Source organism: Gossypium arboreum, chromosome 10, assembly GCF_025698485.1.
Source record: "Gossypium arboreum isolate Shixiya-1 chromosome 10, ASM2569848v2, whole genome shotgun sequence".
Classification (NCBI taxonomy): Eukaryota; Viridiplantae; Streptophyta; class Magnoliopsida; order Malvales; family Malvaceae; genus Gossypium; species Gossypium arboreum.
The window spans coordinates 17442049-17458337 of NC_069079.1; the positions used below are offsets into that span (position 1 = coordinate 17442049).

The 16289-nt window shown below is 31.7% G+C and overlaps 1 pseudogene; it reads left to right on the plus strand.

The window, feature by feature from the left end:
- Nucleotides 1-10294: 10294 nt before the first annotated feature.
- Nucleotides 10295-14120, plus strand: LOC108488309 (bifunctional riboflavin biosynthesis protein RIBA 1, chloroplastic-like; annotated as a pseudogene).
- The last annotated feature ends 2169 nt before the right edge of the window (nucleotides 14121-16289 follow it).

Below are 16289 nucleotides of genomic sequence, written 5' to 3' on the forward strand. Positions count from 1 at the left end.
AAATAAAATGTACCAGGACCTTCGAGAATTTTATTGATGGCCTGGGCTGAAACGGGAAGTGACTACCTTTGTATCGTACTGTTTTACATGTCAAAGGTTAAGGCCGAACATCAATTGCCTTCTAGTCTACTTCATCCAGTTAAGAATCCTCTGTAAAAGTAGGAGCGAGTAACGATGGACTTTGTGAGTGGGTTGCCTTTGACACCCACTAAGAAAGACTCGATTTAGGTTATCATTAATCGGTTGACCAGGCCCTCATTTCCTTCCTATCAGGATATATTACTCATTGCAGAAGCTTGCTAAGATTTATGTTTCTGAAATCGTGAGACTGCACTAGATGCCAGTCTAAATCATGTCAAATAGAGATCCGCATTTTACTTTTCGATTTTGGAAGAAGCTTCAAGAGGAATTAGGCACTCGATTGGATTTCAGTACGATGTATCACCCTCAAATTGACTGGTAGTCTAAATGGGTTTTTCAGATTCTAGAGCATATGTTTTCGGTTGTATGATTGATTTCTAATGCAGTTGGGAGCATTATCTACTGCTGGTTGAGTTTGCGTACAATAATAGCTTCCAGTCTAGTATTTAGATGGCACCTTACAAGGCTCTGTATAGTCATAAGTGTCGTACTCCTCTATGTTGGACTGAGTTAGGTAAACGTTAGGTTTTGGGTTTTGAGCTAGTTTCTGAGACCGAGAATACTGTTAAGCTGATCCAAGATCGATTTAAGGCTGCTTTTGACCAATAGAAATCATATACAGATTTAAAGAGAAAAGATATCGAGTTTTCTGTACGTGACCAAGTATTTCTGAAAGTGTCTCCGTGGAAAAAAAGTTCTCCGGTTTTGGACGTAAAGGCAAGTTGAGCCCAAGGTTCATTGGACCTTACCAAATTCTTAAACATGTCGAACATGTTGCTTATAAGTTAGAATTACTGTAACACCCCTAACCCTTATCTGTCGCCGAAATAGGGTTACAGAGTATTACCGGATTTTACAGACTAATTAAGAATATTTCTTTACCTTTATTATACAAATCAAGAATTAATCATATAACACTCATATTGTCCCTTAGATGGGCCCTCGAGGCCCAAAATACACTTTAGAAGTGAATCGGGACTAAACTTGACACTCGGGAAATTATTTTTTTAAATCTTAAAATTTTTCTTAGGAGCAAGGGACACATGCCCGTGTGCCCGGCCGTGTAGGCATTTGATGTGAGGCACACGGTCGTGTTCCAGTCCTTGTCCTTACCCGTGTAACTCTCTGACTTGTGTCACATGGCCAGCTACATATCCGTGTTCTAGGCCGTGTGTTAAAACCTGAGCATTTTGTTTCAAAATTTTAAGGTGCAAGGAACATACGGCCAGACTACATGCCCATGTGCATGACACACGACTGAGACACACATCCATGTCTCTACCCGTGTAGACGAAAATAGGCCATTTAAGGCCACTTTTCTCACCATTTTTGACATCAACCTACACACAACATTTATATACACTAATATATCTCAACCAAGCAATCCAAACCAACCAATACATGTTCTAAACATAATATAACATTGCATATACATCAATTACTTATACTTACCCATTTAACTCATTTCATTAATTTATCAATTTCTACTACTAATTATACACATACAACCATTTAAGATTCACAACCACAATTCAAACTATTTCATTGCCAAACCAACTCTATATATGCCATATAAACCAAAATTTACATTTAAAAAAAAAACACTACCAGATTAAACTGGATAGTGTGGCTTGATGTGTTGGTCCGATCTCCCGATTACATGTTAATCTAAAAGATTATTAAACAACACGAGTAAGCTTAGTAAAGCTTAGTAAGTTTAATAAATTAAACATTGAACTTACCGAACTTAATATAATAAACTAAATTGTAAATAAATCATTAATTCTCCCTATCAAATACAACATAAGTCAATGAACACAGTTTCTTCAGATCAATATCATTAATAATTAATAAATATTTCAATTCATTCACATAGGTCTTTGACCAATTCTTACTAAATTGAGGAACGACTTAGGGATATGAGTACATCGTTTTCTTTGTGTCATAGTCCAACTATGGTTTTACACATGCATTGCCATGACCTAGCCATGGTCTTGCATTCATAGTGCCATAACTCAGTTATGGTCTTATCATTAGAGTGCCATAGCCAATATATAGTCTTATATTAAATACTACCATGGTCCAGCCATGGTCTTACGTTCATAGTGTCATAACCCAGTTATGGTCTTATCCGTCAATTCGTCTTTTACATTAATGCCATAGCCCAACTATGGTCTTACATATAAATACTGCCATGGTCCAACCATGGTATTACGTTTATAGTGCCATAACCCAATTATAGTCTTATTCGTCAATTCATCTTTAGCCACAAAACGATTGTACTCAATCCCGCGTTCTACTCAATTAAAACATTCAATTCGATTTCATAGTTTAACAAAAAATTTATTTTCAACAACAAAAATATGACTAATTACATTATAAAATTCATCAATTTAATAAATAATCATTAAAATTTAACCACATGAACTTACCTGGGCTGAATTGTAAGTTTGTAGTAGTTTGGGACTATTCTGCTAATTTTCCTTTTTCTCGATCTACGAGCTCTTGATCTATAATGTAAAATTATTTATTCATTAGCATATATTTCAATTTCAATTCACTTTACAATTAACACCCCTCAATTTTTGAAATTACACAATATTTTCAATTCACTTTTATAGTTTTTTACAATTTAGTCCCTCACCAAATATCCTATCAATTGAACTATTTTTTCTCAATTGACAATTTATATAAGTATTCTAAGCTATTTCACAGCCTTTGATAAACAAACTTTAATGCCAAACCCTAAGATTAATCTTTTTCACAATTAGGTTCTAAAATCAATTTCTATTGAAATTTCTTGATAAAATCATCATATAACAAAATTAAAGCTTCAAATTCATGTTAATTCATCATAAACATCTAGAAACCATCAATGGTAACTTTCAAAACTACCCATAGAATAAAAAACTAATGAAATAGCTAGTTGGACCAAATTGTAAAAGTCTTAAAAATGCAAAAATTACAAGAAAAAGGCAAAAATTGAACTCACTTGTAGCAAAAATATGAAAAACCAGCTTTGAGAGACTCTTCAATGAAATTTTTGGCTGAAAATTCATGAAGAATTGTCTAGATTTCTTTTAATTGTTGTTTTATTTAATTAATTTTACAAAATTTCCAATTTTACCTTTATTTCACCTAATTTCCTGATTTTTTTTCTTGCTAATGCTGCCTCAACCATCCTTTTTGGGCTAATTTTCCCTTTTATTCCTTCCTTATTTATCACTTGAGCTATTTAATCATTAGTTTTTTAATTAACAAGTTTTGCACATTTTTCAATTTAGTCTTTTTTAATTAATTAACTATTAAAACATTAGAATTTTCTAACCAAACTTTAATACTAACTCAATGACACTCTGTAAATATTTATAAAAATATTTACGGCTTGGTTTATGAAATCGAGGTCTCGATACCTCGTTTTCGAAATCACTTAACCTAATAATTCCTTCTAAAACACAAATCATTAATTCAAAAGTTTTCCTAAAATCACATTTAACTCATAATTAATAAATAATAAAATTTTCAGACTCACTCGTCAAATTTAGTGGTCTAGAACCATTGTTTCCTACACCATTGAAAATTGGACTGTTACAATTACCGTCGAAGTTAGACTGAATTTATGATGGATTCCATGTCTCGATGTTTAGAGGGTATCGATCTGATCCATCGCACATTGTCTCTATTGAAGAGATTAATGTACGACCAAATCTGACTTTTGAGGAGGAACCTGTTCAGATACTAGAGCGATATGTCAAGGTATTGAGAAAGAAAATAATCCTTCTTGTTAAAGTGCTATGGAAAAAATCATGGCACTAAGGAAGCCACTTGGAAACCCGAGGATTCGATTCATCAACAATACCCATATTTGTTTGAGTCAGGTAAATTTTGAGGCTGAAATTTCGAGGCCGAAATTTCTTTTAGGGGGAGAGAGTTGTAACATCCAAACTTTGAATTTTTGACTAAGAAATGTTACCATAAATGAATATTTGTTTCTGTGGTTGTGTGCTCTGCTTATGTGTTCGAGGTCATGAGTTCAAGTCACGTCTTTAGAAAGCTTTGCTATTTTATTCTAAGCTAACCTCTATATTTGAATTGTTGACTTAAGCTTAATTCTTTGTAAATCTGTGTCAACGATGAGCCTAGTGGTTCAATGGTTAAGCTTCTATATACTTTCGGGTCTTGTGTTCGAGTCTCGGCGAACGTGTTAGGAAATATTTTTGCTTATTGTTGGAATTTTGGTTGGTGGTTTAAACATTAAATTTTAGCGTTTCCTCTTTTCATCTCCCTTCATCAATTTCTTTTTCTTTTCTTTTTCATTCTTCTTGTTTCTTCTTTTATCGATTGCCAAACTTCTTGTTCCTTATCTATTGTTTTGGTCCGATAAGTCCAATTTCTATGATGTCAAATGAAAGTTAATTGTATAGTTCTGTTGTGAATTCTAAGAAACAACAGTTGCGTACTGTTGAAATAGTTTCGTGTTAGTGGGTTGAAGTTTCTTCGTTAAGCGGCTCTGGTTTTTTTATTTTATACATGCGTGTCAGAAGTAGCATTTCCCAATAGGCTAATCCGAGCAGGTGTCGTTGGTTCGCTGGTAAGTATCAATTTCTTTAGACGTTTCCTATCGAAGTTTTTGACATAATTCAGTAAATGTCAAATTGTGCGAATTTTGTTGTTTTAGTTGATTGATTGATTATAGTTAGCTAATCTAGGCTTTTGGATTTCTCTGCATTGTTTCTGTGTCAAAACTACTTTAGGTGCGTTCCGAAAACTCGAGCTTTTACGAATTTTGAACATCAAAAAACATGACTGTCGATGCCACATGATTGTGTGCCAGGCCATGTGGTAGGCCATGTGCACTACACGGACATGTGCCAGGCCGTGTAACTCACTGTCCATGAATTAGAGACACACCGGCTAGAGGCACAGGCTTATGTTTGACTGTGTGTGGGGAATATTTAGTGCAGGGTTCACACGGGCCAGAGACACAGGCATGAGTCCAGGCCGTGTAACTCACTGTTTGCCACTAGAGACCACACGAGCCAGAGATACAGGCGTCTGTCCAAGCAGTATGACTCACTGTTTATGATTTATGAATATACAGGCAGACAATATAGGCATGTGTTAGGTAGAGTGCCAGGCTGTGTGGAGGCATACGGGCTAGCCATTTTGATCGTGTGAAACCACATGAACATGTGACCCAAAAATTAGATTTTTCCCTCGGGCAATATGCATCGTTTGAAACAATTGTAGGCTTTCTATAGTGTCTATATATACTGAATTAAACTATATAAGATATGATTTCATGATCTGAGACTAAATACTCAAAGATCTGATGTATATTGCATATGGTAACTGTTACTGATATTGAATTATTCGGTATGAACATTAACTATATCTGAGTGGCCATGTGTGACTTTGTATTAATTGTTATTTGAATCTAGATTTGCATTGGGTAGAATTGAGTAAAGGAGGAAGTATCCTATTCAGAAACGGTGGTTAACCACTGGTATTTATATTCTGATCTGGCAGTTAGTCTGCAATTATCGGAACGTATTATACCAATACTGTATGGTGTGTAGGGTTAGACGGGTATTTAATACCCTGATTGGTGTGTTGGGTTGGTCAAAGATAATGTGTAGCGGATGGGAAATAAGAAACCTGCATATATTTTGATATGTTCTGTCTCTGAGAATAGCTTGGCTTACCATCTGTCTGAACTGCTATGATCTGTTAAACTGAATGATCTGCTTTCTGGATCTGACTCTGAAATCGAATATTGGGACCCTATTGGTTCTATTGGTTCTAACTTAAATCTATTGAATATATAAGTAATTTTTTAGGAAATCACTAACTTATTTCTTCTGCTGACTAAATTACCAGTAAATCACAGACTTGATCGGTTCAGCGGATCGTGAGCTCAGTCATACCCCTTATCTGTTTTAGTGTTATTAGCTTGTTAACTTACTTTCAATAATTTCAATACGTAAATTATTTTAAGAGTATAAGTGATGTATTACTAATTTCTACTAGATTGGCTTAAAGACTTAAATTTCGATAATGTGTTTTGAGAGATATTCGAGGTAGCTTCTCAAATTTGGCCTTATCGTTTAGGCTGGGTATGAAGTGTTACCTAAATTGATTTAATTTTCATCAAAATCAATAATAATGGAATGCCCATTTCATAATACGTTAGAACTTGATTCATTTTTCAACACATCATGAAACCAAAACTGATCCATTGGCCAAACAGATTGTGGTGAAGAACAATTGATGAGTTGTTATCAAAGAAAGGTCCTGCATTTGTCAATTTTTACACTAAAAAAAGTGTAGTCTTTTTTATGTTGTTTGTTTGTTTTTTGCTTTCCCAGACAGTGAAACGAAACAATTAAGCGAAAGCACAAGTGGGAATTTAGGTGTAGTATTGAGATGGGAACCCACCCACTCCTATGAAAACATTGGTTCCATAAATGTGGGTATCAGGGGAATTATTTCTTTGATCACAACAATACGTGTGAGTTGTGAGCATGCATGTGACCACTCCTATTTTCTTACATAAATTCTTCAACAAAAAAGAACTTGCCAAGAAAAGAAAAATCGACATTTTCAACCTAAGATCCAATGGAAGTGTAGCTCTAAATAAACTATTTTTTCATGCGGTTTTTACGGAGTTTCACTCATCGAATAATGTTACATTTCAGATTGAAATTACGATGTTTGGATTCTTAACATTTCGGTTATCCTATAATTTCATATTATGAAATAGATCTTTAATTATAAGGGTAATTTTATATTTTGGACCAATTTAAGTTTTTTTCTTAAATAAAGTTTAAGACTAATTAAAAACAAAAAATATATATTTTTCCCTAATAATGAAGAACCAGTACATGCCATACCTTACAATTACAATTATTATATTTTATTTAATAAATTACTTATTAATATATTAATTATGATTATGATTGATGTTTCAATCACTTTTCATAAATTATTATAATTATGATTTATAAATTTATTACAATATCATATATTTATTTATTAATATATAAATTACAATAAAAATTTAAAACTTGTAATAATTTATTATAATTTTAAGAAAACTGGGACTAAAAAATATTAAAGAACTAAACTTGTTAAAAAACACACATTCTATAAGAATTGACAATAGAGTAAATTTTGCTTTTAAATAATATTACATTACGTCAACCTAACATCTAAAATCTTACATTCCTACCAAATGAACCAAATAGGATAATCTTACATTCCACCCATAATCTTACATTCCGTAATTCTATTATAAAATGTAATAAAAATCCTTAAATACAAAGTTAGAGAAGTTAGTATTTGATATATAATTAGTGAAAATTTTAATTTCACACTACTATGTTTCTATTTTGTATACTTTATTTTCTTTTCTTTTTACTATACTTTAAGGAGGTATGTATCATCACTTTCAAAAAAAAAAAAGTATATATCATCTTTAAATCTTATTATGAAATCTTAAATTTTTACTAAAAGTGTATAAAAACCTGAAAATTGAAAATACCAGAGAATTGAAATATATACATTTTATATATATATATATATATATATATATATATATATTTTAAATAGTGGCTACAAATATATTTGTTCAAATTTTATATTAATTTGATGCGTTGGTCTAGCTTTTCAAACTAATAGTTTGAATCGATTTAGATTTATTTTTAAATAAAATATATTTAAAATTTATGTATAAAAGGTTTTCAATATTAAAAAAGTGTACAAGCTGTTAAGGTTATTTTTTAATTTGAATTTGTTGTGATCCAATCTTATTAACAATTTTATTAAGAAAACATATATTATACATTATATATAATATATAAATATAAAAAATTAGAATCAAATATTTTTTTCAAATATCATAAATCATTTTATCAAAATTTTCATATATAATTATTAACATTTCAATGTGCAAAAATTATATTCTAATTAAATAATTAAAATATACAAAAAAATTATTTAATATCACAAAAAAATATAAATGTATATGAATTTAGGTATTGTTTGATAAATTAAGTATTGTATTTATATATAAAAATATGATAAAAGAAGGAAATGAATAAAATATGAGAATGAACATTAAAGAGGAGATAAAGAGGAGATAAACATCAAAAGGTCTCTAAAGATTCCTTTTGATTCTGTTAATTATTCATGATCTTCTATCTTTATTCATTTTCTTATATAAAAACTATTAATTTAAACATTAAAGAGTGATTGAAATGCAAACTTTGCTTGTTGTCCCTAGTTCATCGGCAAACCATAGGTGCCTTAATTGAGTATGCTATCAACAGTAGTTTATATCCCCACTAATAGAGTCTTTCCAAATCAAGTAATTTGGATTAAAACTGAGACTGCAGAGTATGCATGAATTCTGTCCATTGGTTCAACTCCCATTAGAATAAATGAATGCCCATGTTCCAACTCCACTGCTTTCCCATCTTAAAGCCAAGCAGAGTAAAAGCTTGGACCACTAGCATTGTGATGTCAAGAAGCAGCTGTAATACTTTGGATAATGGAGTTGCCTCCCAGATGTTGGATAAATTAAATACGGATAATTAATTATTATTCACATTTGAGAATTAAGTACTTATAATATAGATTCAAATATAAATATTAAGTACTGAACACATTACTTTCTTTTTATATAATTATAAATATTTTTATTGATTTTACGAGTTTTATTCAAATCGAAGATGATATCAAATAATAATCAATCCGAAATTCATTACTTGCCAAGTAACACAGTAGATTTAGAATATTTTTTTGCTACTATTTTTGGAACAGTAAGTAAAAAAGTTTAACGCGAACATGAAAAGACTCGAAATTAAATCTAGAAATCTCCATCTTGTATGTGCTTTGGAGAATTGATAAAGGTAGATGGAAACTTCAAATCAATAGAAAAATATAGGGTAAATTTTATTATTAGTTCCTATACTTTGCGAAAGTCATGCATTTAGTTCTTATATTTTAATTTGACCAATACTTTTTGAATTAGTTAATTTTAGTCCTTGTATTTTTTTAAATTTGAAATTTTAGTCTTGACCCAAACAATAAAAGTTAAATATGTTTGGTTAAAATCAATTACTAATCCTATACTATGTGTACAATTATAGATTTAGTCCATATTCTCTAATTAAATCATTCTAAGTCCCTATATCATCAAATTTTGAAATTTCAATCTTAACACAAGTGACTGTCATTAATCCATTAACTAAATTTTTAGTGGGTACTATGTGAAAATAATAAGTGACATAGTATTACACATATGATAATATATTTCTCACATCAAATTTTAGAAATAGTAGAATTTAACTAAACGAATTTAATAGTTATAATTTGATGAAGATTAAAATTTAAAAATTTAAAAATTTAAAGACTAAAAATAATCAAATTAAAATATATAAGGATTAAATTTACAAATTTGACAAAGTAAAAAATTGATGATAAAATTTAAGTGGTTGGAGTGGTGCGAAATTTTCTTTAAAATTTTCATCTATCTCAAAATTCTTCAAATAATGACATCTTCACACTCATGTTAAATATATATTAAAAATCACCTGCAATTTCTATTCGAATCGAATTAGTTGTTTGTTGAAATTAATTTAGTTAGGAATTTGTAAAAGTTAGTTAATTTGGTTCAAATGAAAATAATTAAATTAAGTAATTAAAAATAATAAAGAATATATTATATGTGTAAAAATTTTAAATAAATGGTACAATGGGTGAAAGGAAGAATATTTTGAAAAATAATATTGATGTCATTTTGTTGCCACGAATATTAGTTTTACGGTAATGTTTGTTATTACGTTAGTGTTGGTATTGTATTTTATTTATTATTTTTGTTTTCTTTTAAATTTATTTGAACTAAAATAAAGAAAAGAATATTACTATAGTATTTGTCATGAATCAAACGAGATTAATTCAGGTAGGTTAATAAATTTTTAAAAGTTTTAAAATTTCGAAGATTACAGGAAATGATGAAACCCTAATCAATGACTGAATATTAAACTTAAAACAAAATAAATACTATTATTAGATACCTTACCCAAAATCCGATCCTTTAGGATCATTTCATAAAGACAAAGTCAAGGATATGAAGGTGGTAAATGAGAAATAATTATCCAAAAAGATCCACGTCAGCTCAAATTTTGAATCATCCACACAAAACTCAGCGCTTTTCCTCGCTCTTCCCCACTTCATGGCGGTGGCTATGACCATGATTCTCCAATAAAGCTCTAAACTTTCTTTCATATCATTAATCTCAATTCTTCCTCAATGGCTCTCTCCAATTTACACTAACTTCTTTCTTTTTCTCCCATAACATTTTTGTTTTTCCAATTATGTTTAATATGTAAATTTTAATTAAATAATGTTTCTTCAGGGGTTTCCTTTGTATGCTTTGGAATCTTTGGTTAATTGGAATAAAGGTTGATAATTTTCATCATTTAAATATCAGAAAATTGTTAACTGAGTTCTCTGAGACCATTTCTTAAAGTGTGTTATATAAGGAAACAGGACTAGTTGACTATGAAAGTAAAACAATTTCTTAAGTATTCTTTCTTAATATTTGGGTTTGGATTTCCTTAGCTATATATTTTGGTGGTAAGTATTCATGGTTCATTTCTTTTTATCCTTCTGTTTAATTTTGACGGTACGATTATGGGAATCTAGTAACTACAGCAAATAGGTGCAACCCTTTTCTGTTTGCAAGTAGTTGTACAAGAAAGATGGGCTCGAGTTTCATGGGTGTGGTAAAGTCAGAGCTGCTTTGGTATCAGGAGAAGGGGATGTGCTATCTTATCCTAAGAGTATTGGAGTTGTTGTAGGGAAGGCTAGTTTTGTCGATGGACTTGTTGACCAGCAAGCTGGGATTGAGGTACAGCCTAATGCCATAAGTTTCGAAACACTTGCAGCCGAAATAACTCTTGTGACTAATGGTTTCTTTGCTGATGAATACGACTTGGGTCATCCTACACAAGGGTTTGCTTCCATCCAGGAAGCCATTGAAGATATTCGTCAAGGAAAGGATTGTTTATCCTAGTTACATGTTTGAATTCGATGTTATTATCACACTGCTAATTGAGGAAAATTTGCAGTTAGTAATTGTTGTAGATGATGAAGATAGAGAAAATGAGGGTGATCTGATAATGGCAGCATCAATGGCAACTCCTGAGGCCATGGCCTTTATTGTCAAGCATGGAACTGGAATTGTTTGTGTGAGCATGAAAGCTGAAGATTTGGAGAGGTTAGAGCTACCATTAATGGTAACCCAGAAGGAGAATGAGGAAAAAATTTGTACGGCTTTCACTGTGTCAGTGGTATGTTCTTCGCTTTATTCAAAGTACATGTGAAAGCTACACCTTTTATATTTGCCAAAATACGAGGGTTTTTATTACAATATGAGACTTTCATTTAATGGTGGATTCTTGTTTCATTGTTGTGCTTGGTATCCTTGTTTGGAGATAAACTACATTGATTTCATACAGGATGCAGAGCATGGTACAACAACGGGTGTCTCTGCTTGTGATAGGGCGACAACCGTACTGGCACTGGCGTCTAAAGACTCAAAACCCGAAGATTTCAATCGCCCAGGTCATATCTTTCCCCTGAAGTACAGGGAGGGAGGGGTGCCAAAAAGAGCTGGGCACACAGAAGCTTCTGTTGATCTAGCTGTATTAGCTGGGCTAGAACCTGTGGCAGTTTTATGTGAGATTGTGGATAATGATGGCTCAATGGCTAGGTTGCCAAAGCTTCGTGAATTCGCTCAGGCTGAAAAATTGAAGATTATTTCTATCGCTGATATAATCAGGTACACTGATAGTATCCTTTTTCCTAAGGGGTGATCTTGTTGTTAAAGTTAGGGCCTTTACTTGCTCTTCTTACCACTTAAGTCTACTCAAACTAAAGCATTGGTGTTTATAAGGTTATGACTTAAGTATAGGGAAAATGTTTCTTTGAAGGTGAACATAAACGTGTTAGAACGGTGACCAACTCTTTTATAGCAGCTATGGAGGAACATCATCATCATCACAACTGATCTTTATTCTTCCATTTGTTGGCTATCAAAGTGACCCATTTAGTGAAGTTATTTATATTACAATAATTGACAGATATAGAAGGAAAAGAGAGAGGCTGGTGGAGCTGGCTGCTGCTGCGTTGATACCCACAATGTAGGGTCCATTTAAAGCATACTGTTATAGGTCATTGCTAGATGGGATTGAGCACATAGCGATGGTTAAAGTCAGTATTTCATCTGAATATTCACTACCTTATCTGTTTCTTATTTTTGTTTAGTAAGCAACACTAACCAGTTCTAAAATCTGGGAATTCAAAAGTATTCTTATATGCCGTTACTATAGTTTGTTGTGTCATTAGCCACATGCGAAAACTTTATCAGTCTGACCAGGTTGTATGAGTAGGACGTTGACGACTGGACTGCGTAACGTGCAGGGTGAAATTAGTGATGGCCAAGATATTCTCGTGAGGGTACACTCCGAGTGCCTTACCGGCGACGTATTTGGGTCTGCCAGATGTGATTGTGGAAACTAGTTAGCACTAGCAATGAAGCAAATTGAGGCAAGTGGACGGGGTGTATTAGTTTATCTTCGTGGACATGAAGGTAGAGGGATCGGTTTAGGCCACAAGCTTTATGCTTATAACTACAAGATGATCGACACGACTAGAGGTGAGCATGGGACGGGTCGGGTCAGGTTCGACTAAAAATTTAGGCCCGTTTGTTAGACTTCAAGCTCGGCTCTGCTCGAAAAATAGGCTTAAAATTTTGCCCCAACTCGACCTGACCCGCCCATATTAATTTTTATATAATTTTAAAATATATATAATACATAAAAAATAATAAAAACATCAAAATAAATATTTCCCAAAAATTAAATTTTTTTAAAAAATATGTATACTTAAATAACACTAACATAGATGCAACTTAACAAGCAAATGTCTCTAAAATAATAACAAAATTAACAAATGTCTTTAAAATAATAACAAAATTAACAATAAAATAAGTTTTACACAATATCCAAATAATAACAACAAAATAGTAGCAATATAATAATAAAATGGTAGCAAAATAAGGAGAAAATAACAAGAAAATAATATTAAAAAATTAATTTTTTTTATTTTTTAGTGAATTCGAGCCGAGTCGGGCCTGGGCCAAAAATGCCTTACCCGAGACCCATCCCTTTTTTTAAACTGGCCTTATTTTTTTGTCCAAACCCATTTTTCGGGCCTATATTTTTGTCCAAACCCTTCCACATTTTGAGCGGACTTTCAAACCGGGCCGGGTGGCTCGACCCATGCTCACCTTTAGACACGACACAGTTGAGGCCAATGAAGAGCTTGGTTTACCTATTGATTCTCGGCAATACGACATCGGTGCACAAGTAAGATTTCTTTAGCCATTTGTCTTTGTTACCTACACCATATGTGCAGTGTTGAATTCTATAAAACACAGTTTCCTTCACTTGCTCGCACTGTTAAATTGCTGAATGTAGTGTTCGATTTTCTGCAGATACTACGAGATATTGGTGTTCATACAATGAGTCTGATGACAAACAATCCAGCAAAGTACGTCGGTCTTAAAGGTTATGGTTTGGCGATTTCCGACAGGCTTCCATTATTGAACCCAATAACTAAAGACAACAAAACATACTTGGAGACCAAACAAGAAAAATTGGGACATATTTATGGTTTAAATATTAACTCAACCTGCAACACGACTTATCAGGAGATATAAGCAAGTCTGAGTTGATATGTTGTTGTTTGAGTTGGTAATTTCATATATGATAATAACACTTTGCGATGATGTTTTGGGAATGGCATATTGGTTTAATTTTTTGATTTAAAATTTTTACACTAATTGAAGAATGTAATCGTATAAGTATGCTGAACGTAGCAGATGTATTTACATGCCTTTTATTGATAAAGCAGACTGAATATCCGATATGTTTTATTTATTTAATTTATTAATATATATTTGAATGATTTTTAGAGGGAAAGGTTTTCGCTTATGCCCGAGAATCTCCTCGTTAAGCGGTAGCACATTATTCACACCGGGACTAATTCTCGGTTAAAAATAAAAAATCAACTTATTGATGTTTGAATATTTATAAAAAACGAGGTTTTAAAATTAAAATAGAGGTGGTGAAATTATATTTTTGGGTAAATTTTAAAATACTTATTTTTGTTTTTTAAGTTACATTTTAATTACTTACGTTATCGCGTTATAATATTTTAGTTTTCAAGTCGTTAATTTCTATTAACGTGTAACGATAAACTGATGTGGCATGTTAAAAATAAATTTGTGAGATTAACATGATATATATTTTAATAAAAATAATTAATAAATGTGTGAGATTAACATTATATATATATAAAACGATAGTATCAATATATTGGTAATCTAGTCTATAATGTATAAATTTATTTATTCTTAATTTATATGTCAAAACTCAAAAGAATAAAATATTTTTAATAATTAAATTAAATATTTTTATAAATATTAATTGTATCTAATCAAATTAGTTCGATTCAACAAAAATCTTGACTTCACAAATACTATGATTCATATTTATTTGAAATTAAGATAAAGAAAATCGATCAATTAAAAACTATTATTTTATATAATTTGATATTCACAAATTAAAAATTGAATTACATACAATCTAAATTAGTAAAACTAAATTAGTAGGTCTGTACAAAATATAGTGTCTACAAGGACAAGATAAATATAAAAATAGTACTTAAAAATAAAGTTTTTATAATAAATTGATGGTGAACAAATCAAATTATTGGTTTGATCATTTCACTTAATTTAATTAAATAAGTTATTAAAAATTATAAAAAAAAATACTACAACAAAATAGACTTTTAGTGGCGTTTTTTTTAGCATTTAGCAGGCTTTTAAGCGCCACTAAAAATTTTTGCGGCGCTTCTTAAAACGCCGCAAAAAACGCCGCTATAGGTACCGCCACAAAATTTTGTGCCGTTTATTTAAAAAAAACGCCGCTAAAAGTCATGGATTTTAACGGGCTTTTTTGGAAAAGCGCCGCTAAAAGTCACGGCTTCTAGCGGCGTTTTTATGGCAAACGCCGCTAATTTTGACAGATTTGCTATATATTTTTTTCACTAATATCCAGCCCTTCCTGCATTAAAATCCAACCAAATACAACAAATATAATATAAAATGCAGCCAAAAATAACAAATTTAGCATAAAAAATACAACCAAAAATATTAATTCTAAATGATACTTCAAATTTAACGAAAGATATATGATATAATTAATAAATAAAGTATAATTTAAAATATTCTTACAATAATGTTAAACGTGACAAAGTTAAAAACATTCTTACAATGAGAAAACTAATGTCTAAGATGGCGGCTTTTGCGATTGCTTTGAAACATCTGCATCATCTCTTTGAAGTCATGTTGGAGGTCATCGTACTTTTTGCTCTGCTCTGCTGCCATCGCTACTGCCTCTGCCTCCCTCGCTCGTGCCTCTGCCTCCCTCGCTGCTGCTGCTGCCTCCCTCTCTGTTGCCTCCGCTCTAAGTTGTTGCTGGAGTTCTTCATATTTTCGTTGAACCTCGGAAATTTGCTCAACCGTGTTCGCTTGCATCTGAGCTATCTGGTCTCTTAACCTCTCGAACTTGACTTGAGCTTGACTTAGGAAGCCATGTATTCTTGGGAGCCGGATCCAAAATATTGGGTCGGGTAACACGGATCCTTGAAATCGAACCCGACCGTACCTTTTAGGACCCAAAACTTCAGTGATAATTCTGTTATCAATGTTCTCAAGATTAACAGAACTATCAGTTGAAGCAATCGCTTCATATTCCGCCTTCTTCTCCTTTAGTTTCTCCTAAAAAAGCAAGTAAACAGTTAGAAACGAAATATATAATAAAAATGAATGCAACATAACTTAACATTATTTAAAACTACTAACGATGAATTGAATTAAACAATTATAATTAAAAATTATAAATATTTAGAATAAATCAAATATTAAGTAAATATACCATAATTTCTCCAGCTTCGGATGTCATAGGAGATCCATCTTTCTTCCTATACGTAATCTCAAAAAGCTGAAGGCGTCA